This window comes from Somniosus microcephalus, chromosome 2, assembly GCF_052327205.1.
Source record: "Somniosus microcephalus isolate GS21.2 chromosome 2, FLI_Smic_1.0, whole genome shotgun sequence".
Taxonomy (NCBI): Eukaryota; Metazoa; Chordata; class Chondrichthyes; order Squaliformes; family Somniosidae; genus Somniosus; species Somniosus microcephalus.
This window is the reverse complement of record NC_140988.1, coordinates 102,876,268-102,902,654: the sequence shown is the minus strand read 5'-3', so window position 1 is coordinate 102,902,654 and position 26,387 is coordinate 102,876,268. Positions and strand designations below refer to the sequence as shown.

The 26,387-nt window shown below is 45.5% G+C and overlaps 1 long non-coding RNA gene across 1 annotated transcript in view; it reads right to left on the bottom strand.

Moving 5' to 3' along the window:
- Positions 1–2,235: 2,235 nt before the first annotated feature.
- The window catches only part of LOC147122840 (uncharacterized), a 58,936-nt gene continuing 34,784 nt past the window's right edge, over positions 2,236–26,387 (bottom strand). The window contains exon 2 of the long non-coding RNA XR_015081780.1: positions 2,236–2,610. This is a non-coding gene — a long non-coding RNA (uncharacterized LOC147122840). The remainder of the gene's footprint in view (positions 2,611–26,387) is intronic.

Genomic DNA, 26,387 nt, shown 5'->3' with positions numbered 1-26,387 from the left:
ACACAGTCTACCCTAACCGCCTGAGTCAGTGCCACCCCATGTCTGTTCTTGCTGCTTGCTTCAGACATTCATTCGACTTGGACTCTGGTGGCTGATTGGCACTGCCTGCTTTCACTCATATCAGCCCATGCCTGGTGTACCAGGAGCTTCTGGGAAGAAGCCATCAGTCCCTGTTGTGTGCCTCTGCTTCCTTGGAACAGAATCTGGTCTATTAAACTGGCTTTTGTCATTCTATAATGTCCATTTCTACAGTAATTTTGCTGAGTAAACCACCTTTATTTCTTAGAGCTATTTCAGGTGCTTAACTTGCTTCTAATTGCAGCCACAACTAATAAAGAAGACTAATGCTTTTCTATTTCCTTTGGCTGGCTCACTGTATGGGCATTATAGGTCACAGATTGAAAATGAAAAAGCGAGTCTAAACCAACAGGCATTGTTACTTCCATAAATATTGCATCAATAGCAATTTCTAGGCTAAGATCTAAGTCTTAAAAAATGTCACCAATGATGCTTATGCTTGCAAGGATAAACCCAACTATATGTGCTGAATGAGTGCTGCATGAAGCAGTGGCTTCTAACATCTTAATGAGCCACTTTACGGATACCCAGGCCACATGTCCCTTCTGTGGACAGGACGAAACTGTTCATCACATCTTCCTGAAGTGTAAAAGGTTGCAGCCCTTATTTTGCTTTTTAAGATAGCTGTTCCTAAACTTCTGATTAAAGTTCACTCCTATGCTCCTGATCTTTGGGCACTCGGTATGTGGGGGAGCGGGTAGATTGGATCTGCTCTGCTCCTAGGCTTGGCCAAAATCACTACTCACAGGTCCATGATTCATATGATTCGCGGGGGAGGGGGGTCGCTCCAACTGCTTGCTACTGTTTCCCGGCCTTGTATGTGCCTGGGTGACCCTGGTGACAGATCATATGGTGTCCACTGGTAATCTCGAGGCCTTCTACACCACAGGACATAACCCGTATCATAATTTAGTTCTGAACTTTTTAAGTTTTATTAGTGGTGCCCTCCTCTTGAGGGGGACACTTGCAGTGATACTGTTGGTTAGATGGAACTGGAACCAAAACCATCTTATTGGTCTATTTTAAATAGTCCTAGCCTCAACCCAAATTCTACCTTGTTGAGAGGTATGACTGCAGCCTTTGCTATCAGTACAGGGGAACTGGGGAACAAAGAAATGGCAGACCAATTAAATAGATACTTTGGTTCTGTCTTCACAAAGGAGGACACAAATAACCTCCCAGAGATGTCGAGGAACATAGGGTCTAATGAGAGGGAGGAACTGAATGAAATCAGTATTTGTAGGGAAATGGTGTTAGGGAAATTGACGGGATTGAACCAGGGGTCACAGTCTAAGGATAAGGGGTAAGTCATTTAGGACAGAGATGAGGAGGAATTTCTTCTTCCAGAGAGTGGTGAACCTGTGGAATTCTCTATGACAGAAGGCAGTGGAGGCCAATTCATTAAATATATTCAAGAAGGAGTTGGATATATTTTTTAAGGCTAAAGGGATCAAGGGATATGGGGAGAAGGCAGGGACAGGGTACTGAATTTGGATGATCAGCCATGATCACATTGAATGGCAGAGCAGGCTCGAGGGGCCGAATGGCCTACTCCTGCTCCTATCTTCTATGTTTCTATGTTTACAGCAATAGATAAGAGTACTAACTAGAGTACTGCATAGAGGAGGCTTGTGCAAGTGATATTATAGTTGATAAAATGCTGTGGCTGGAAACATAAATATTGGTAAGGATTACCGTATTAGGAAAAGTAGTAACAATTAAAGCTTTTTGTTAGTTGCTGGGGGGTATGAAACTGGAAAGGGTGATGTGTGCCAGATAGTAAAACTGGAAGCAGTTAAACATAGACTTATTAATAAAACAAACTTACACTAATAAAAATCCCAACCATGGTGTGCAAGAGTATAAACTAGCTAGAAGTATGAAAGATTAAATGGTTCTGAAATTTAGCAACTACCAATCTGAGATCTCTACTTGTAACATTAAGTTTTGGTTTGGATACCAGGAGGAGGGCAAGGATATCAGGTTAATGAATTAATTTGATTTGTATTTAAAAACTTAAAATTTGTGTTTGTAAACTGCTGCTTAAGTAGTATAACTGCCATTCATGTATTTCCTTAAATAGCATAATGTTGCCTGCCTTTCATCATTTCCATGCCTTTCCTCACTAATCTGTAAATAAAACAAGTAGTCTGGAAATACCATCATCCTTACATTTATGGTTTTGAAATTTCATGTGACACTGAAATCCTCCTGCAATCCTCAGAGGGCTGAGACATGAATAGCACATAATTTACTTCCAAATAGTTGGAGTTTCAAGTCCTACGGCATCCCGCCTGCTTGTGAGCTATGACTGCAATGAATGTCAGCTCTTCACGAGTCTTCATAGTAGAGCATTCCACCATAAAAGGAGAAAAATCTGACAATGTCCATATAAAACCATTCATGGTCATCGAGGAGTCTGTTGCCTTGGACACCACCACCTTCCTGCTGAAGAAAGTTGAGTGGTGAGGAGAAGTTTTTTTCAGAAATATCACACCTGCCAAGTCTCACTGTTCTCAGCTGAACAAACCTCTGTAACATAGAATTTTGGTACTTGATTAACTATTGTTACACAGTTCAAATTGTAATGTGTGCCTAAACTTTATCTTGCTGTATCAGGATAGGTAGTGCAATCATACTTAATTCATAGAATAAGGAAAATGTTAACAAATTAATTACTTTATTTGCAATAAAATAAATCAAATGTGCACATACACGGCACAATTAAAGTGAATTACTTTTACACATCAAAACATTTCACTGGTTTGTGGTGTTGACACAAATTCAGTCAATTATGGCTTAGAGGTTCTGCAGACTGAAACAATTTCAAAGCAAAATCTTATAAATAATTTGACATGTTTTCCTTAACCTAGACAAAATAGATTCTACTAGTGCTTGGGTTCTCTCCAATAAAAATCCTCTTTCCTGTGTCACAAATTCTTACAATCTTTTCCAACTCTTCAATAATATTCAGTTAACTCACCATTGCATGGGAGAATGGGAGGGTTCTAATGTCTCTTTCCTGGTGTGAAAACTAGTGAAATGGTAGAAACTGTTTCCCTGATTGAAAAACCTCATTGTTCAGACAGTAGCTGATCTTTATCGGCCATAATCTCTGATCCATTGCTGATTTCAACCAATGTGACTGTACGGCTGCCATAATTAGTCTCAGTGCCCCTGAGTTCGTCAAGGGAAAACTAGGCAAGTTCCCACTCCTGATTACTATGCAGTAACCACTGTTGGAAGGGCAGATGTGGATGGTGGGTGAGGTGAACATAAGGCAGGACTCAGCTGTGATATCCCCATGTTTGAACAGCCTGTTAACATTCAATGCCAAGGTTCATATTTGAACAATGGCCTCTTGGGGAGGTACCATAGGGCACCAAGTGCCTGTGAACAAGAATCCCAGGAAGGAATCAATGCATTTAGGGGGGGTGGGGTGGGGGGGGGAGAAAACTAGCGAGAAAAAAAAAAAATCTTTAGGCTCCAAGCAGTTTTACTTTCAACCCCACACAACATTTAGTAGGTCTTTGGATTATTTGGGTTTCTTCCCAAAAGTAATTCCATTCTCTTATTTATGTTTAAAACTAATCTTCTTGTTACATGGACATACTGTCTATGTTTCTTCTGCCAATGACATAGCAGCTGCTTTGTTTTTCTAGCCCACTACTCAATACTTTTAACTCCTTTGACTCAGTTTTGACCTCTGGTCAGTTATGCATTTTACAAAAAAAATACACCTTTTTCTAATACATTAAAAATTTAGCCCATTTCTATGTATTTTACCCTTTCAAGACAAATACTACCCATATGCTTATATATAGTTTTCTTACTAAGTCACTTTGCTTTGAATATGCCTGTATCTTACCTTGCACCAAATCCTGTTCATCCATCACCCCTGTGCTCGCTGACCTGCATTGGTTCCTGGTCCAGCAATGCCTCGATTTTAAAATTCTCATCCTGGTTTTCAAATCCCTACATGGCCTCACCCCTCCCTATCACTGTAATCTCCTTCAGCCCTACAACCCTCCGAAATCACTACACTCCTCCAATTCTGGTCTCTTGAACATCCCCGATTTTCATTGCTCCACCATTGGTGGCCTTGCTTTCAGCTGCCTAGGGCCTAAGCGCTGGAATTCTCTCCCTAAACCTCTCCATCTCTTAACCTCTGTATCCTCCTTTAAGACCTGCCTCTTTGACCAAGCTTCCTGTCCTAATACCTCCTTAGGTGGCTCGATGTCAAACTTTGTTTGATAATGCTCCTGTCAGCGCCTCGGGAAGTTTTACTACATTAAAAGTGCAAATTGTTGTAGTAGTGAGGCTAGTAGCTATATAGAATTTAAATATAATTAGTAATGAATAATAGTCAGTCATAAAGAACCTAGATCACTAGGCTTAGCAGCCATTTGCAGCTTATCTCCCCTTCACCTGTGGCTCTCGGCATATGTGCCTTTGGGCATCCATTAGCAGCCTGATCAACTGTGAGATGCTCAGTGAGCGGCAATTTCATGCTGTTCCCGCTCTTTTTCTTGCTCTCCACCAAGAGAGGGCAATGGAATGCTAATTGGAAACAGGGTTAGTCTAACTTCATACAACAAGTGAAATGTACCAGTTAAAATAGAGCTATTGCTTCTATCATTTTTTCTTTTATGTAGGAGGTGTTTGGCTGTCATTTGGCAATTGGCCACAGTGGTATGATTGAAATCAGTTCACTGCACAGGGAATTGCAAGACCCATGTCAATCACTCCATTTCAGAGAGTGGTCCTTGAGCATGATGTTGATTGAGATTCTGGCCCTTGACAAAAGGTTAGTGTGTAACACTGCCCTAAATCTATGAAGCAGGCTCGAGGGGCCGAATGGCCTACTCCTGCTCCTATCTTCTATGTTTCTATGTTTCTATGAATTGTCAGCGTTTGACAGCTTTGAGAAGCTATCAAACACTGACAATCTCTGTTCTAAGGCGAGTCCTTGTACTGAAGACTCACCAAACCTCTTCCTTAGCAGAAATCAGATGGCTGCTGCATTGGAGAATGCAGCAGCCATTCTGTCATCTCTGCCATTGAAATGAGGCACCTCCGGATCCCCAAGCATTGAAGCCTGCAGGAAGAAGCAAAGGTAAGTAAACTTATCCTAACACTTTACACTTACCTCTCATAATTACCTCTCCACACTTGCACCTATCACTCACCCCCACAGCAGACTTTTCGATCCTTCTCACCCCCGCAGACCCACTGCTTGCCTTGCTGACCCTGGCGAGGTTCACAGCCATCGGGAAGCCCGCACTTGTGTGGGAAAAATGGGGATAAGCCTCTTACCTGCCTGTTAACAGGCAGTTAATTGGCTGTAATCCCCTTCCTGCCTCGAGGACCCGCCTCCCGGGAAGATGGCACGAAGATGGGTTGGGAGCAGGTTCGGTACCCACTCCCAGTTTCTGCCATTTTCCTGGCAGTCCCACTTCCATACCGCCTCCCCAGGGCTGGCAAAATTGCCCCCAGTGTATCTGTACCGATTAACCATGTTAGAGGTGTTTCATGCCAAATTGTTTATGTTAGCATGACAGAGGGACCAAGTTTAAACGTCATTGCTTTTCAGCAATATATTACATTTTATTTATTCAGAACAGAGTTCTCCTGCTGCACCCATGTGATCATCATTACATAGGAACAGTGTTAACAGCACTATATCTAACATTGCTTGTCAAGTCACTTTTTTTTTGGTTAAAAAAAAATAAATATTTGCATTTATATAGCGCCTTTCATGTCCACTGGACGTCCCAAAGCACTTTACAGCCAATGAAGTACTTTTTGAAGTGTAGTCACTGTTGTAATGTAGGACATATGCCTACATACCTACTTATGTCTCTTTTAAATATGTGTAATATAGCAAACCACAAAAGTTTAACTGTCTCTATTGAATGAACCCTTCCTACCACATCAGTTTATAAACCAAGAACTTCATCTACTATTTTTTAAACTGCAATAGCATTCTGATGTTATACACAGAATGAATATTCGTGGGGTGGGAGCAGGGAAGATCAAAACTTATTTAATGGGACCGTTTCAAATAATTTTTTTAAACACGAGTTACGTTTGTTATTTTACCTAGGATATCTAGATCATAACTACATCAAAATTAACAAAATGTGTAACCTTGCTATTGCATGTTTCTCTAAAACTATCGACAAGTTACAAAATATCGTCCTGAAATCTGTCTTATAGGGCAGTGGTTCTCAAGCTTTATTAGTGGAAGGACCTCTTTTCAAAAGGATTAGTAATCATGGACCCCCCAATCTAAATTATAATACTGTAGCGGAGCCACTAAGGGACTCCGATCAATTGTATATAATTCCCTTTAACAATATGTTAGCTACAGCCTGAGTCTGTATCTTTGTTTTCACTGTTTACATGTACAGAGCGCGATCACTTTAATAGCGCGGGTAAACGCGATGTCACACCGTTCATCACGTGATCCCCCACCGGCAGGAAAAACGATATGACGTCAGCCACGGGACCGCCCAAGCAGTCCTCGTGGAGCCTCCAAACTGACTAGACCTATATTCGATGTTCTCCTGTAGTTATCTGTTAAACTCTGTTAGTTTTCATTAAACCTCATTTATTTGATCGCCTGAGTGGACCTCAGTCTTTTGGATAGGAACTAGACATTCCTACAATACTATATAATACTCATAGTAGGAAAGTGCTGCATGCAGAGTGTTTTAATAATGTTTTTAAGAAAACAAGTATTTACGTACAGACAATGAGATGGGTGTACCTGCTTCTCTCTATTCTTGGTGCGACGTTCTCCACTTCCAGACGGACCTGTACTTTTGTTTTCATTGCTGCCATAGCAGAAAATAATGTTTCATAAATGTATGATGTTGGGAAAGGTAGTAACACTTTCATTGTTTCTTTTACCAATTCTGAGTACTCCGCAGCAACAGATGGCCAAAACTGGGAAGGTGTTTGTTCCTGCAACTTTGTTTTCAGCGAGTGGTCACAGGACAGTACCACCAGCTCCTCTTCTGTTCTTCCACTTAGGCAACAAGATGACATTGCAAACATTTAAAATGGACCCGAACCCAATTATACCTATCTGTGTTTATATTTTCAAAATAAACACTTAAGTACTCTGCCAATGTTGCAAGATGAGCAGTGAGCCTTTCTTTCACACACTGAATTGTCATTGTGTTTGCCTCCAGAAACTCAGTCAGTAGTGGGAACATATCTGAAACTCCCATTGCTCAGTCTAGTTTACAAAATCTTAATTTTCTTTCTAAATGTTGCAATCTTGTTACTCACTTCGAGTGTGGTTGTATTGCCCCTTGCATTGATAGATTCAGCGTATTTGACAGTTAAAAATGTCAGCAAGGTATGCAAGTTTCGTTATCCATAATTTATCAGAGAAGTTTTCAGCTAATGCAGGATTGTGCACAGAAAGAAAAGCCAGCAGCTCTTTATGAAGCTCAAAAACATTTTCTAGGACTCTGCCACAAGATAACCAACGTACTTCAGAGTGAAACAATATTTTTTCATGTTCTGCACTCATTTCTGAACATAGCTTTGCAAACAGACGTGAATTCACAGGTCTGGATTTCAAAAAAATTCACAGCCACCACAGCTGCATTTAACACAGCATGTAATTCGAGTTCCATTCCTTTTGAAGCAAGGGCTTGGCGATGTAACATACAATGTGTCACGATTACCTATAGGCTTACGGCTCTTATACTTGCAACAACACCACACCTATTGCCTGTCATAGTGACAGCACCGTCTGTGCAAACAGCAACACAATTCTCCCACTTAGGCAATTCTGATTCCATGAAATTATCCAGTAACTTGAATATTTCCTCACCCATTGCTCATTCTGGCAACGCCCAACAAAAAAGAAAATCTACTAACATTTCCCTCAGCCAAACATAGCGAACGTAAACTAATAATTGCAACAACACCAGCAGCAGCCTTCTCCTCATCGGCCTGCCACTCCACAGGAGAGGGAATGAGCACAGATGTGCAGCTCGCAGGAGGCGATACCCCCAACACAGAGTATATAGGCAGAGGATCAGCTTCCTGGACATGACTGAACTCCAGTGCCTCAGGCTAACATGTCAGGTTGAGGCAGACATTTGTAGCCTGCTGGAAGAAGACATGCTGCCAAGTGGATCTGGTGGACACGTGATACCAGTGGCTGTCAAAGTCACCACTGTAAAGTCCGCACCTCAATAATACACGGACTTCGGGAGAACAATTAAACATGTATTTTACTGAACAGAGGGTAACGTCAGACTGAAGTAGAGAAGCCTGCTAGGGCCTTTGATACAGGGGTGGTCACTGCCGGTACTGCAGTATAAAATCAGTTCTTCTCTTAAAAGGTACATACACAACAATTCCTCCCCTTTTAGATAAACAGTACATAACATTCATTTAACAACTAAATAATAACTAATTACAATTACAATTTTCTCGGTACTATATACATCAACTGAAATAATCATTTATAAGTTCAGTCTTTGAGGAGGCTTCCTGATCCTGACTGGATAGCGCCTTTCTCGAGTATCCTGTTCTTGCGGTGGAGTCGATTCTGGCTCATTGTCATTGGTTGGTTCGTCAGCTTCCAATACCACTGCTTCTGAGGTAGACGCAATCTGTACTTCTGGCTCATTACCAGGTGCACATGCTCGTGGTATAGGTTTGGCTTGTTCCTGTGACTCTAGAATCTGGTCAGCATGGCATCTCACGATGCTCTCTCCAACGTCCACTGTGTACATTAGTGGTCCCTGCTGTGTGCATATCGTTCCTGGCTGCCATTTTTCTGTTCGGTAGTCGCGGGCCAAGACTGGTTGTCCTATCTTGAAGCTCCTGGTTGGCTTCTCGTTGATGTGCTGGAATTGCTTATCCTCAACATCTCGTCTTATGTTTGGTTTGAGCAAATCCAGGTGACATCTTAGCCTTTGGTTGAAGAACATTATGGCTGGAGCTTGGTTGGTGACTGCATGGGTCGCATTCCGGTAAACAAACCAGAAATGATCTACCTTGTGTTGTAGTGGTATGTCGTCGTTATACATCGCCTTTATTGCCTTTTTAAAAAGGTCTGAACAAACCTTTCAGCCAATCCATTTGTGGCTGGATGATATGGGGCAGATGTGTAATGTTTCACCCCATTATTCCTCAGAAACCTCCGGAAATCCTCGAACACAAACTGTGGCCCATTGTCGGAGCAAATCTGTTCTGGCAAGCCATTCCTGGCGAAGATGGTCCGTAGGACTGCAATAGTTTTCTCCGTGGTGGTGGAGGACATTTTGATGACCTCTGGCCATTTCGAATGGGCGTCCACGGCGATTAGAAACATCGAGTCCATAAATGGACCAGCAAAATCAATGTGTACCCGTTGCCATGGAGATGAGGGCCACTCCCATGGGTGTAGAGGGGCCTGTGGTGGTGCATTTTGGACTTTCTGGCATCCTGAGCAGCTCTTGGTCAGGTCCTCGATTTGTTTATCGATTCCCGGCCACCACACATGAGCCCTGGCTAGGTTTTTCATTTTTACCCCTCCCAGATGACCTTCATGCAGCTCATTGAGCACTCTGTCTCTCAACTTGGGTGGAATTACCACTCGGGATCCACACATCAAGGTCCCCCGGCACACTGACAGCTGTTCTCTCCTTGGCGAGAATGCTGGCAACAGTGAGTCGCCATGTGCTGGCCATCCCTTCACTGTCAAATCATAGACCCGAGAGAGTGTCGGGTCATTTCGGGTTTCCTTCTCTATACTTGAGTTTGTAACAGGCAGACATTCGACTATGGTCGCATGGAATATCTCAACAGGGTCCACTGCAGGTGCTTCCTCTACCGTAGGCAACGGTAGCCATGGCAGCCCATCAGCGTTTCCATGCTGCTTCGTACCCTTGTATTCTATGTCGTACTGATGTGCCCCTAGAAAAAGTGACCATCTTTGCAGCCGTTGTGCCGTCATCATCGGAACGCCCTTCTTTGGGTTAAAAATGGAGACCAGGGGCTGATGATCAGTCAGTAGGGTGAATTTCTGCCCGTGCAGATAGTGATTGAACTTCTTCACCCCCCACACCAGGCTAAGGGCCTCCCCATCAATCTGGGTGTAATTACGCTCGGCTGAGGTTAACGAGTGCGACACAAAGGCTATTGGCCTCTCTGAACCGTCAAGGAATTTGTGTGACAGCACCGCTCCAATGCCGTAGGGAGACGCATCACATGCCAACTGAATCGGTAGTGTTGGGTTGTAGTGGGCCAATACTTCTTTTGAAGTGATTAGGCATTTACATTTCTGAAAGGCATGCTTACACTCATCACTCCATTTCCATGTTACTCCAGTTTGCAGCAGGGTGTTCAGCGGGTGCAGAATTGTAGATAAATTTGGCAAGAACTTATGGTAGTAGTTCACCAGCCCGAGAAACGACCTCAGTTGCGACACATTTTCCGGTGCTGGAGCCTTGACTACAGCCTCAATGTTGTCTGGCGACTTATGCAACCCTTCCTCATCAATCATGTGGCCACAATACGAGATTTGTCTCCTGAATAACTCGCATTTGGGGCAGTTGGCTCGTAGCCCATATTCCTGCAATCTAGTGAGCACCTGCTCCAGGTTGGCAAGGTGTTCACTGTCATTTTCGCCCGTCACCAGGATGTCATCCAAATAACACTGGGTCCCCGGGATCCCTTGCAGGACTTGTTCCATTGCCCTCTGCCAAATAGCCGGGGCTGATGCTACCCTGAATACCAGTCGATTGTACTGGTAAAGGCCTTTGTGAGTGTTTATCGTGAGGTATTTCCTAGATGCTTCTTCCACCTCCATTTGTAGATGCGCTTGGGCTAGATCAATCTTCGTAAAGCGTTTCCCTCCCGGTAGTGAGGCGAAAATATCTTCTATCCGTGGAAGTGGATATTGTACTGTGTGCAGGACTGGGTTCACAGTTACCTTGAAGTCCCCACAGATGCGAACCTTCTTCGGCTCCCCAGGCGTGCTGCTCAATGATTTCTTCATTACAGGAACGATGGGTGTGGCCCACTCGCTCCAATCCACCTTGGACAACACACCCGAATGCTCCAGACTCTCCAGTTCTGCTTCGACGGCTGGGCGGATCGCGTACGGCACCGGTCTGGCCTTAAAAAATGTTGGGTTTGCGTTATCTTCGATTTTTATCGTTGCCTTTACTCCTTTTAGAGTCCCAAGTCCTTGTTGGAACACCTCTTTCGCGTCAGTTAGAATTTGTGACAGACGTCCAGGTGCGACGTCATCATCCTTTTTGTCAGTCACAGTTAGCGCCTGAATGGAATGCCAATCCAATTGTATTTTTCGGATCCATTCACGTCCCAATAATGGTGGTCCTCCATCTTGTAGTATATATAGATACAGTTTCTGTGTTTCCTTGCCGTTATATTTAACTGGCACCCTTATTTTTCCTCTGGGGTAGACTTTTTGCCCCGTGTATGTCTTCAATACAATGGACGTGTCCTTTAAGGGTATGTGTGAGAATAGCCGCTCATAGTCTCGTCGATTCATGACAGTTAGGGCTGATCCTGTATCCAATTCCATCTTTACTTGGGACCCTGCTATCATGAGGGTGACCCAAATGGTTCGGTGATCCTCCTTTGCGATCACGTTGTGTAACTTTAGACAACTTAGTCTCCTGCTCCCGGAGTCGTTATCACTCTCCTGATCTTCCGAACTACTGTCTGTCATTTTTTTTAACTTTCTTGTACTTTTCCTTAGTAGTTCTTGTAGTGTTGGTTTTCTTTCCCGACCTGCAGACTCTTGCTATATGTCCCATTTTCCCGCATTGCCTGCATACTTTGTCCTTAAACCAGCAGTCCTTCTGATCATGGGTTGTTCTGCCGCAGCGATAGCACTTTTCTGCTCCATACGCCATTTCGTTAGCGCTGTATTCTTGTGGTTTCTGTTGTATTTCCGCAGCTCCCCGTGCTGCTGCTTCGTCGGATACTGCCACGCTGAAAGCCTGTTCTAGCATCAGGTCCTTTTCCGAAAGTAGTCGTTTCTGGGTTCCTTCACTCTGGAGCCCACAGACAAACTTATCCCGTAAAGTGTCTGCCAGTCCTGCTCCGAACTGGCAGTGCTTCGATAACTTGCGTCGTTCCGTAAGGTAGTCAGCATTCACAGAATCACACAGAAACCCCACAGTGCAGATAGAGGCCATTTCGGCCCATCGAGCCTACACCGACACATATCCCACCCGATCCCCGTAACCCCTACACCAACACATATCCCACCCTATCCCCATAACCCCACATATTTTAATCCCCCTAACACTAAGGGTCAATTTATCAGAGCCAATCAACCTAACCTGCACATCTTTGGACTGCTCTCATCTTTGTGCTGGTTTCTTTTATGGAACTTAAATCTTTCTGCTATCAGCAGCGGTGTAGGGTTTAGGTGTTCCTGTAAGATATTAACAATCTCCTCAAAACTTTTCTCCATTGGTTTAGCTGGGGTAATTAAATTCCGCAATAGGCTGTACGTTCTCGCGCCCATCAAATTTAATAATACCGACGCCTTCTTTCCATCGGCCACCTCAATTGCCTTGCAGTACACTTCAATTCTTTCCACATACGTGGTCCAGTCTTCTACCTCGTTGTCGAAAGCAGTGATACTGCCACTTTTCGGCATCTTGGATGATTTAAAATGGCGCCTCCCGCGCTTTTTCTTCTTCCCTAATGGAATAAAATGGCGTCTCCTGCGCATTTCCTTCTTCCCCTTGCTGCCACGCTGCTCCTAGCGTTCTACAGGGTAATGGCAGCGACCCACGGCTTCGGCGCATTTCCCTTTTCCTTCCCCTCGTTTATTTTCTCTCCGCTGCCCGGCTCTTGAGCACCGACCGCGCCCTGTGCGCTCCACCCTCTCTCTCTCTCTCTCTCTCTCTTTCCTCCTGGCGACACTGCGCGGCCCCTTTTGCAGAGCCGCTCGATCGAGCTCGAGCCCGCCGCAGTCCGGAAGGGTCAGCGCACTACCTGCTACCAGCACGATTTGCTGGAACACCTTGACTGGGGAGCCAAGCTCAGCTCTCCACAGCCTCTCCTGCAATTTTCCGAACACCGATGGATCCTTGGGCGGTTGCCCGCGGTCGACGCCCGTTGCTCTGACTTCAACCTCCAAGAAACTTCTTCTCAGGGAAAGGTCCCCGTGAGGTGATGCAGTACTGCAGGCGAGTTCGAACTTGCTCGTCGCCACTGTAAAGTCCGCGCCTCAATAATACACGGACTTCGGGAGAACAATTAAACAGGTATTTTACTGAACAGAGGGTAACGTCAGACTGAAGTACAGAAGCCTGCTAGGGCCTTTTATACAGGGGTGGTCACTGCCGGTACTGCAGTATAAAATCAGTTCTTCTCTTAAAGGTACATACACAACAACCACTGCCCTCAACTTCTTCACCTCGGGCTCCTTCCAGGGATCTGCAGGTGATATTTGCAGGATTTTGCAGTTGGCCACCCACAAATGCATCATACACGTTACCGATGCTATGATTGCCAGGGCAGGCACTTATATACTCTTTGCCACTGATGAAGCCAGTCAGAATGAGCAGGCGCTCGGGTTTGCGGCTCTGGCTGGCTTCCCACAGGTGCAGAGCATCATCGACTGCACACATGTGGCAATCAAGGCACCCCAGATCACCCAGGAGTGTTCGTGAACAGTAAGGGCTTTCACTCCATCAATGTGCAGCTTGTCTGCAACCACAAAAAGATCATGCAGGTGTGCGCTAGATTCCCAGGGAGCTATCATGATTAATTTGTCCTGCGCCAGTCCACCCTCCCTCAGTTCTTCGCACCTCCAACCAGACTTACCGGCTGGCTGCTTGGAGACAAGGAGTATCCACTGAAGATGTGCCTGATGACACCCTTGAGGAGGCCGAGCAATGAGGCCGAAGAGTGCTACAATCAAAGCCAAATGAAAATGAGATGTGTAATGGAGCAAGCAATCGGGATGCTGAAAATGGGCTTCAGATGCCTGGACAGATCTGGAGGAGCCCTTCAATACGCACCAGCCAGGAGCTCCAGAATGATCGTGGTATGCTGCGCTCTGCACAACATAGTGCAGCAGCGAGGATTGGAGCTGAAGGAGGAGCAAGGCGCAGAGCCTCTTCGGAGGAGGAGGGGGAACATAAGGAGGAACTTGATGTAGACATGGCATCAATAGCAGTGCACAGTACTGCCTGGGATGGCCTCATAATGGCACGATTTAGTTAGGTTGCACTAGCGCACCCATCTGGCACCCTGATGCTGAACCCACTCCCCCCTGCCAACCACAATACAGTCCTACAATGACCAAACCATTCCTTGCACAGACACCCACTGCTCGCAGTTAAGTCATGTCTTACCATTCATTACAAGTGACAAGGCCACTTGCCAGGCAGCAGGCAAAAATGGGTAAGACGGGAAAGTAGTGCAAAGTAATAATTTTATGTGCCTCCAAATTTCAACATAACCTTCACAGTGCAACGTTGCTTAACACACCTATATGCATCTCGAATTCTTTCATCTTTCTCTTCCTACCTCTTCTATGTCATGCAACCCCTGTGGCTTCAGCAGAGGTAGTGGCAGGCTGCTCACTTCCCTGCTCTCACTGCTGAGATGCTCTTGGCTGACGTCTTCTGGGTTTTGGATCCAGTGAGGGCCCCGCCAAAAACTGCTCCTCCTGCACCTGTGCAGGGGCATACTCGGCCATCGGGTGATGAGGCAGCATGTGGGGCAGACTGTGTGTGTGTGTGTGTGTGTGTGTGTGTGTGGGGGGGGGGGGCGGGGGAGAAGGGGGGGCAAATGGATGAGATGTGGGCGCGCTTTGAGCAGAGTCCCCACTTCTATGTCTCCTTTTGCCATCATCCCTCTCATGGCCCACCTGCACTTCCCTGCTAGTAAGGAGCTGGAGAGCACTTTTCTGTACATCAATGGGATGATGAATGACCAAGTCTAGGTTTTAATTCAACCTTGTTAAGGTGGCATTCTGTGCAAGGCGTTAATGAGGGCCAGCATGTACTCATTTGAATGCAGCGTTTGATGCTTCATGCAGGTGGCCACCCTTTCCATGGACGAACACATCATGCCAGTCATGCTTGAGATGGACTCCTCCATTGTCTGCGCAAGCGAGCACATCGCAGCTGGAAATCCTGCCAGAGCATCACGTATTTTTTGCTGCACCTCCAGATCATCCTCTTTGTTGACGGCTCCCGAGGTTCAGCATTTGCATCCAGCTGAGCAGAGCTTGGAGTATCCTGGGCCCTCCGGCGAGAACTCTCCACTACTGTCCCTGTCTGCATCATATGCTCTTGCTCACATGATCTGTGAGACACCAGGTGACAACACTACTATCTGACTTAATGGTCCCACGAACGTATGTGTATCTACGCTGGGAGGCATCATTGAATCAGGCAGCAGCTTTTGTTGCAGTATGTCGAGACTGCCTTTTTTGGTCTCCCAGTACAGCAACGTGTCTCCAACCTCCAACGGTCATCTTTGCAGTGCTCCTTTAAATATCGGAGTTGAATTGGACCATGTGTGACATCATCATGCCCACTCGCATTAATTGGTTGGGAAACCCGGAAGTCAGATGCAAATACTGTGGCTTTGTTAAAAAGCCACTGTCAAATGTGCCACTGAAACTTCCAGGTTTCCCACGCGATACAGGGCTCCCCCGTGCCAGTGCGTGGGCAGGTAAAAATTCCGACCACTGTGTCCAATTGTAGTGCTTCTAGTACCACTTTGGCTGAAATCAATTAATTCAGCACAGACCAGAAATTAACAGATACCCTGTCTGATACTGTTAATTATGGCATGCTTCTGGAGCATATTAAAGACCGCCACTGTTCAAATTAAATAAATGAGGTTAATGTACTGTTCATTTGTCCAGTTGAACTCTTTGGTCTGTTCTCATGCAGAGTGTTAGTAATCTTGCAGGAGTGCTGGAAAAGGGGCGGATGAGACAGTTTTGTCTCAGGCTGACTGCACATCTGTCTAATTCAGCCTGACCCTTCAAAGGATTCATGAAATGGCTGTCAACAGGCAGGCACTGCCAACCAATGGCTTAATCAGAAATAACTCCAGCTCGAACAGGGCTATCGCATGGCCCAGCACACAGAGGTACAACACCATCTCCATCCCTTGAGGTCCTCAATGAAGAACAACCTGCCACCATACTTCCTTCTCCCATTCATGGAACACTTAAATGCAGCACTGTTCAGAAGTCAGAAAAGCACACCTTAAAGGCTCCAAAAGGGAAAGCACTGTGTAGGATTTAGAAACACTTTAACAGATAAATATCAATTAGTAAGTTTGAAGCACTTCACTTCTTGTTAGTGCAGAGTGTTGTCTTTTGGGAAGCACCATGTTAAGGTATCAGCTGATAGTAGGATGGTGTCAGATGGTACTAAGCAGACAGCATTTTTTCTGACTATGTTGTGGGTGTTGCATTCAACAACACTTGCATTTACATAGCAACTCTAACCTAGGAAAATGTCCCAAGGCACTTCACAGAAGCACAGAAAAAATTTGACACAGGGCCAAAGGAGGAAATATTCAGAGAGGTGACTAAAGGCTTGGTCAAAGAAGTAGGTTTTAAGAAGGGTCTTTATTGAGGACAGAGAGGTATAGAGGCAGAGGTTTAGGAAAGGATTTTCAGAGCTTAGGGCCTAGATGGCTGAAGGCACAGCTGTCAATGGTGGGATGAAGGGAGTGGGTCCTGCATAAGAGGCCAGAGTTATAGGAACACAAGAGTCCTCGGAAGCATGTAGGGCTGGAGGAGATTACAGAGATAGGGAAGGGCAAAACCATGGAGGGATTTGAACACAAGGATGAGAATTTTAAACTTGAGGCAATGGTGGACCAGGAGCCAATGTCAGTCAGCGAGCATAGGGGTGATGGATGAGTGGGACTTGGTGTGAGTTAGGATACGGATGGCAGAGTTTTGGATAAGCTCATTTATAAAAGTGGAGGATGGGAGGTTGGCCAGGAGAACATTAGAATAGTCAAGTCTGGAAGTAACAAAAGCATGGATGAAGGTTTAATGAGAGATGGGTTGAGGCAGGGGCGGAGACGGGTGATGATACGGAGGCGGAAGTAGGCGGTCTTTTTGATGGCAAGGATGAGGTTGGTAGCTCAGCTTCGGGTTAAATAGGATACTGAAGTTGTGAACAATCTGATTCAGTCTGAGACACGGGCCGGGGAGGGTGATGGAGTTGAGGGCTGGGGCCAGATCTGGCAATTAATGGAAGCACCAGACTGCACCCACTTCCTACATTTTCTCCTGTTCTATGTCACCTTCCTTTGTTTCTGCTGCAACACGATCCTCCTCCTTATCATTCTGCATTGTCACATATTCGTATTGCAAAGTTATGCAAAATGCAACAGACTAGGATTATCTTGAAGACCTTTGCTGGGCTGTGGAGAAATACCCCATCTGAACAGTCCAAACAACTGAGTTTTTGTTTCAGCACGACCAGGGTATGTTCTAATTCTAGTTGTATCACTGTTATTTGGGGTTTCTATGTGTGGTTAGTGACCATGGCTGCAAAGAATAATCATGGTGCCCCAGCAGTCATCTTTGTGAGCCTTAAAATAACATGGACACTGTGGACCACTGCATAATTAAGGCACCATGGTTGCTTCCCGGATAATAGGCATTCTCATACATAATGATGTTTCTGTGCTCAGACCTACTTGAACATTCAATGAATGGAACCCCTGTTGGCTCATGTAAGCCATGTGGTTGCCCAGGTGCCCACATAGATGCCATCTATCACACCCTGGATTCTTGGGAACCCTGGAAAATTCTGTGCCTGGTCAAGCTGATGCCTTCTTCCTACACTGTAAATGAAAAATGTATTGCCTCTTACAAACAGTGCATTTATCACTTCTTCATACGTGTATATAGTGCAGACTGGCTGCTCTGACTGATGTCTCTTGTTTTGGCTTGGAAAGGTCCTGTAGCATAACATTCAATGCTGCAGTAATATTCACTGCTATAGGATAACTGTTGTCTAAATGTTGTCTGCAGGTCAGCCTGCGGCACATGGCATAACTCTTGTGAAGTGGAGGTGGCAAAGACAAGTCTTTTCTGACATGTCCAGGTCCATAAATCCAGGTGCTGGTGTAGTGACAAGTGCATACAGAACAGTTCAAGTGCCATTCTGTAGACATTTATTGTCCCCTCATCTCGATCATGCAGCACTATTGGAAGCCCCAAAGTGAGCCCCCATCTTCATCACTTTGCTATTAGTTGAATAGCAGCAGCAAGCAGCAATGCAATAGGAAAGTATTGTCAACAGAAAATATATTTAAAAAAACCCCAAAATGCCTCATGCAACAAGAACTATTGCAGGGAGCAAAAGGCAATTAAATAACCAAGCAAAAGGGAAAAAAAAACAAGAAGCTTGCAGTTTCAACCCAACTTCAGTAGGCAAAGGGCAATGGATTCATCCTATGTACATTTTAAATCGGTGCACTGGGGATGCTGCATACCCAGAACACAGTTTTCAAGCTTCTACTGAGACTTTGCCTGGACCGCAGTATAGCCTCTTCCATCATCAGAAATTTATTTGCGGCATGACTGCTCCTCAGGCATGCTGGGCTGATTTTACAAGGTCAATGCACCCACAGCGAGGCTCCATGCTAGGAATAGAACCCCACAAAAGCAGCCCTCTAAAGTCTACTTTTAAAAAAGATTTTGCCCCACTTCTGTGTCTCCTGAAGTAGAAGTATTAGTCATAGAATCATGGGATGTTACAGCACAAAAACAAACCAATCACTCAGCCCAGCACGTCTGTGCAGGTTTTTCTCCATGAGTCATCTAGTCTAATTCACCACTCTTGCTCATTCACCATATCCTTTGATTTTCCTCTTTTACAAGAAACTATCAAAATCCCTTTTAAAATGTACTTCTGGACTCTGCTTCAATAACAATTTGTGGCAGAGATTTCCATATTCTAACCATCCTCTCTGCAACGGATTTTTTTCTGAGCTCCCCTTTAATTCTTTTTGCGACTATCTTAATTTTTTGACCTCTTGTTACTATCTTGCTGACCAATGAAAACAATATCAATATTTACCCTATCATAACGCTTTATAATCTTGAACACCTCTATCATGTCACTCCTCCACCTTCTCAATTCCATTAAAAAAGTCCTGACTTCATAACTGTAATTCTTCCTCACACAGAAACATAGAAGATAGGAGCAGGAGTAGGCCATTCGGCCCCTCGAGCCTGCTCTGCCATTCCAGGAGATCATGGCTGATCATCCAAATTCAGTACCCCGTTCCTGCCTTCTCCCCATATTCCTTGATCCCTTTAGCCTTAAGAAATATATCCAACTCCTTCTTGAATATATTTAATGAATTGGCCTCCACCGCCCTCTGTGGCAGAGAATTCCACAGGTTCTCTCATAACATATTATCTTTCTAATGTTGAAACCGTTCTTTAATAAATAATGCTATATTCTTTACTTAGTGATTTTCCTATTTTTTCAAAAAATGTTATAACCTAGAATAGCATAATGGTTATGTCACTGGACTAGTAATTGATCGGCCTGGACTAATGATCCGTGGACGTGAGTTCAAATCCCACCACGGTAGCTGGGAATTTAAATAAATCTAAAATAAAAAGCTAGTATCAGTAATGGTGACCATGAAACTATTGGATTGTTGAAAAGCCCATCTGATTCACTAATGTCCTTTAGGGAAGGAAATCTGCCATCCTTACCTGGTCTGGCCTATACGTGACTCCAGACCCACAGCAATGTAGTTGACTCTTAACTGCCCTCTGAAATGGCCAAGCAAGTCACTCAGTTGTAAAAAACACTACGAAAAACAATGTAAAAAACAGACGGACCACCCAGCATCGACCTTGGCACCGGCTACAGCCATGACAACAGCACACCAAGCCCAGCCGACCCTGCAAAATCCTCCTCACCAACATCTGGGGACTTGTGCCAAAATTGGGAGTGATGTCCCACAGACTAGTCAAGATACAGCCTGACATAGTCATACTCACAGAATCATACCTTTCAGCCAATGTCCCAAACTTCTCCATCACCATCCCTGGGTATGTCCTGTCCCACCGGCAGGACAGACCCACCAGGGGTGGCGGCAGTGGTATACAGTCGGAAAGGAGTGGCCCTGGGAGTCCTCAACCTTGACTTCGGACCCCAAGTCTCATGGCTTCAGGTCAAGTATGGGCAAGGAAACTGCCTGCTGATTACCATCTACCGCCCTCCCTCAGCTGAAGAATCAGTACTCCTCCATGTTGAACACCACTTGGAAGAAGCACTGAGAGTAGCAATGGCACAGAATATACTCTGGGTGGGGGACTTCAATGTCCATCACTAAGAGTGGCTCGGTAGCACCACTACTGACCGAGCTGGCTGAGTCCTGAAGGACATAGCTACCAGACTGGGCCTGCGACAGGTGGTGAGAGAACCAACACGAGGGAAAAACCTACTTGACCTTGTCTTCACCAATCTACCTGTCGCAGATGCATCTATCCATGACAGCATTGGTAGCAGTGACCACCGCACAGTCCTTGTGGAAACGAAGTCCCATCTTCACACTGAGGACAACCTCCATTGTGTTGTGTGGCACTACCACCGTGCTAAATGGGATAGATTCAGAACAGATCTAGCAGCTCAAAACTGGGCATCCATGAGGCGCGGTGGGCCATCAGCAGCAGCAGAATTGTATTCCACCACAATCTGTAACCTCATGGACCATTAAACAACTAACGGGAAGAGGGGGCTACATGAATATCCCCATCCTCAATGATGGTGGAGCCCAGCATGCGAGTGCAAAAGACAAAGCTGAATCGTTTGCAACCATCTTCAGCCAGAAGTGCCAAGTGGATGATCCATATCGGCCTCCTCCTGAGGTCCCCACCACCACAGAAGCCAGTCTTCAGCCAATTCGATTCACTCCACGTGATATCAAGAAACGGCTGTGCACACTGGATACAGCAAAGGCTGTGGGCCCCGACAACATCCCGGCTGTTGTGCTGAAGACATGTGCTCCAGAACTGGCCGTGCCTCTAGCCAAGTTGTTCCAGTACAGCTACAACACTGGCATCCACATGACAATGTGGAAAACTGCCCAGGTATGTCCTGTCCACAAAAAGCAGAACAAATCCAATCCGTCCAATTACTGCCCCATCAGTCTACTCTCAATCATCAGCAAAGTGATGGAAGGTGTTGTTGACAGTGCTATCAAGCAGCAGTTGCTCACCAATAACCTGCTCACTGCTGCCCAGTTTGGGTTCCGCCAGGATCACTCAGCTCCAGACCTCATTACAGCCTTGATCCAAACATGAACAAAAAGAGCTGAATTCCAGAGGTGAGGTGAGAGTGACTGCCCTTGACATCAAGGCAGCATTTGACCAGGTGTGACATCAAGGATCCCTAGTAAAACTGAAGTCAATGGGAATCGGCGGCAGCGGCGGCAGGGGGGGGGGGTCTCTCCACTGGCTGGAGCCATACCTAGCACAAAGGAACATGGTTGTGGTGTTTGTAGATCAATCATTACAGCCCCTGGACATCACTGCAGGAGTTCCTCAGGGTAGTGTCCTAGGCCCAACCATCTTCAGCTGCTTCATCAATGACCTTCCCTCCATCATAAGGTCAGAAGTGGGGATGTTCACTGATGACTGCACAGTGTTCAGCGCCATTCGCAACTCCTCAGATAATGAAGCAGTCCATGCCCGCATGCAGCAAGACCTGGACGTCATTCAGGCTTGGGCTGCTAAGTAGCAGGTAACATTTGCAGCACACAAGTGCCAGGCAATGACTATCTCCAACAAGCTAGCGTCTAACCACCACCCCTTGACATTCAATGGCATTACCATTGCTGAATCCCCCACCATCAATATCCTGGGAGTTGCCATTGACCAGAAACTTAAGTGGACTGTGGCAACAAGAGGCTGGGTATTCTGGGGCAAGTGTCTCACCTCCTGACTCCACAAAGCCTTTCCATCATCTACAAGGCAGAAGTCAGGAGTGTGATGGAACACTCTCCACTTGCCTGGATGAGTGCAGCTCCAACAACACTCAAGAAGCTCGACACCATCCAAGGCAAAGCAGCCTGGTTGATTGGCACCCCATCCACCACCTTAAACATTCACTTCCTCCACCACCGGCGTACTATGGCTGCAGTGTGTACCATCTACAATATGGGCTGCAGCAACTCGCCAAGGCTTCTTCGGCAGCACCTCCCAAACCCGCGACCTCTACCACCTAGAAGGACAAGGGCAGGAGGTGCATGGGAACACCACCACATCCAAGTTCCCCTCCAAGTCACACACCATCCTGACTTGGAAGTCATCCTTCATCGTCGCTGTGTCAAAATCCTGGAACTCTCTCCCTAACAGCACTGTGGGAGTACCTTCACCACACGGACTGCAGTGGTTCAAGAAGGCGGCTCACCACCACCTTCTCAAGGGCAACTAGGGATGGGCAATAAATACTGGCCTTGCCAGCGCCACCCACTTCCCATGAACAAATTTTAAAAAATTGCCAGGAGAAAGGGAAGGAGTGTTCTTGGACGAATATTGGAACATACAGAAACATGTCAAAAGATTTATCAGAGGAGCAGAGAAAGCTAGCAAAACATAGCTGCAGAGGCAAAATATAACAAAAATTATTTCAGTGTTCCAGTAGAAAGAGGGCTATCAGAGAAGCGATGAGAACATTAAAAGATGCAAACAGAGTTTAAACTGAGGAGGAACATAAAATAGTAAATATTCTGAATGATTAATTCTTCACAGTGCTCTCAAGGGAACATACAAAAAACATGCCCTCCCCCCAAAAAAGTACTGAGGCAAAACTCAGGACTTCCATTTAAATAAAATGGAAGTCCTGGACAAGCTGAAAGGGTTTGGAACAAATAAATCCCCAGGGTTAGATGATATTTATTCCCCCCCACCCCCCCCGAGTGTTGAGCGAGACTGGGAAGAAATTTGACAGACATTGATGATCATTATTAGGGAGTCACTGGATAAAGGGGAGGTACAACAACAATGGCATTTAAATAGCACCTTTAACATAGTAAAATGCTTCACAGGAATGTTAACAGACAAAATCTGACACTAAACCACATAGGAGATATTAGGACAGAAGACCAAAAGCTTGGTCAAAGAGGTAGGTTTTAGGGAGCATCTTCAAGGAGGAGAGATGCGGAGAAGCTTAGGGAGGGAATTTCAGTGCTTGGGGCCTAGACAGCTGAAGTCACTGCAGCACAAGATCTGGGATGCACAAAAGGACAGAATTGGAGGAATGTAGAGATCTTGGAGGGCTGTAGGAGGATACAGAGAAAGGGAGGGCGAGGCCATGGAGAGGTATGAACACAGAGAAGAGTGGTCAGCACAGAGTGGTCTTAAACAGCATGCTTCTAAATAGTGTTAAGGTTGGGAATTTGGAGAGAGTGGAAGTCTCTGGTAAGTACTGGGTGAGTACTAGCTGTAAAAAGTGAAATTTATTTTAACATTTTGAATTTAACTTAGAACTTTAAAAAATGTAGTAAACAGAAACTGCCTGTCAGTGGCAGTTAACTGTCAGTCAGCTGTAAGTGTTTGTCTTGAATAGGTGCTAATGACTGTCAGCAGGGAGCTGATTCAGCACTTGTAACTTGGCTGTGGCTCGAACAGGTGGTGTTTCTGCTGTTACTGCAGAGAGAAGATGTCTCTCTGACAGAGAGGAGGAGGAGGTAGAGGTCTCTTCTGCTGCTACGACTACGGCTGAGGTGCCTGGAAAGGAGAGAAAAGGGTAAGAACAAAACACAAGGGAGCAACTCTACACTGCTTCCCTACATTGGCTCCCCATTTTGGGAGATGGAAGAGAGGGGGAGGAAGAGCCTATCACCTTTACAACAACCAGAAAGATCATCTGTTTGGAAGGAGGGAGAGCCAATTTAACCTTCAACATCATGTAGGTGTTTTGATGCAATCTCCACAAAAGACTGTTACTTATAGGTAGGGGGAGGAAAGAAGAAAAAAAGGCCGGAAGATCGTGCAGGGTGTGTGTGGCTCGTGTTAACAACTAGACCACACACACTACTAAAACACTCCTCCCCCATTGCCTGGCCCGGGACAGCTGGAGCTGCCTGGGTGAAGTCTCCTTTCACTTTCCCAATCAACAAGACCTGGTGGAGGACTGTGACTGGGCGTTTCCAGTTGTCCCAGGTGAAGACATCTTCTCTCCCTGTCTTGTTTTGCACACTTTGTACAAAAATAATAAATTGCAGGACAACGGAGTATTACAGTTTAAACTCTTTTATGAAGCATTAGGTCTGATCTTACTCACAGCAGTACAGTGGGGACAAGATGAAGTTAGGGCCCTAGCCTGGGTCTTCCAAAACAATAGTAGTCCTTACAGATGCCTGCAGGCCAATGACAACTCAGCATGTGATCACGTGAATATAATAGGTATCCCTTACAGATGCCTGCGGGCCAATGATAATTCAATATGCAAATGTTACATCCCCTTTCTTTTAAAAGCAAAATGTTATTCATTACTTTTAAACCTTTCTTCTACATAATGTTCTCGGTAGCATAAACATATAAGTAAACTCAGCATTTAACTAGCGCTGAAAACATCTCGTTTCAATGACGATGTACAGTTTTTTTTTTAGGGCAGCGATCCGCCTACACCCTTTGACAGTTCACAAGTCAAGGATAACTCTAGGCTTGACCTCTCGTCCCGACCTTGTGTGGTATGGAACTGAGCATGCTCCTGAATTGGTCAACAAATCAGGTTTAGGTTTAGGTTCAGGTAAGTATGATGTGTTTTGTGTATTGCTCTGTTCATCACACTCTGTTGAACTGATCCTCTCGTCGGAATGACGGTGTTGTTCCTTGGTGTTCAGGAGGTGCCTGCGATTGCGGCGGTACACCTGTCCTTCTGGGGTGCGGACGTGATACGATCGCTCAATGTCAGCTGGCTGGATGATGACTGCTGGCTTCCAGTAGTCATGCTCCTGGATTCTGACGGATTCTCCATTGTGCAGCGGCGGCAGTAGTCTAGCTGACCTGTCATAGTATCTCTTTTGGTGTTGCTGTCTCTGTACACGTTTTGCATGCACTTGCTTGCAGCTGACGACCTCTGGCTGCAGCTGCTGGTTGGTGCTTGGAAGGATTGAGCGAAGTCTGCGGCTCATCAACAGCTGTGCTGGTGACGAAGTTGTCAACTGGAGTGTTGCGGTACTCAAGGAGACTGATGTAGGGGTCTCTTTTGTCCGCTTTGGCTTTGTCCATGAGTGTTTTTGCAATCTGGACAGTTTTTTCAGCAAGGCCATTACTTTGAGGGTAATGTGGGCTTGATGTGACATGTGTGAAATCCCATGCCTTGGCAAACGACTCAAACTCTTTTGATTTGTATTGGGGGCCATTGTCTGAGACTAAAGTCTCTACCATGCCATGCCTGGCAAAGGCTGCCTTTAGCTTGTGGATCACAGCTGCAGATGTGGTGCTGTGAAGCTTGTCCAGTTCAAAAAATCTGCTGTAGTAATCAACAGTCACTATGTAGTCCTCGTTGTTCCATGTGAACAGATCCGTTGCCGCGACCTGCCAGGGCCTGTCTGGGATACGGTGAGGTATCATGGGCTCTTTGACATTTGATGGGTGGCGTTCTAGGCAAATTGAGGACATTGTCGGAAAATGTTCCATGTGTTTGCACATTCCAGGCCAAAACATAATGTCACGTGCTCTTTGTTTGCATTTTTCCATGCCCATATGTCCAGCATGAATTTTTGTCAACATCTCTTCGCTGCGACTGGTAGGAATGATGATTTTCTCCCCTTTGAAGACGATTCCGTTGATTTGTGACAGTTCGCCTCTGTGGTTCCAGAATTCAGATATGCTCTGAGGGCATTTCCTCCTTTCCTCAGGCCATCCTTCATGTATGACTTTGCTCAGCAGTGCGAGTTGTGCATCTTTCTCTGTTCCTGCTCGGATTTCCTTCAGTTTTGAGTCACTCACAGGTAAGCTGTTGTACACCATGTGCACCTGCACATCCATGCCTTCACTGAGGCTGCTGTCCTGGTAGCTAAGAGACTTTCTGGAGAGCGTGTCTGCGAAAGGAATGTCGTTGCCTGGATGGTGAATGATTGTGAAGTCGTACTTCTGTAGCTGAAGGATCATTCTCTGTAGCCTTGGTGGGGCTGCGGCTAGTGGTTTCCTCGTGATTGACTCGAGGGGCTTGTGGTCGGATTCCACAATGACTTAGACAATCGACGTACTGGTGGAAACGCTTACATCCAAACAAAATTGCATATAGCTCTTTCTCGATTTGAGCATAGTAGAT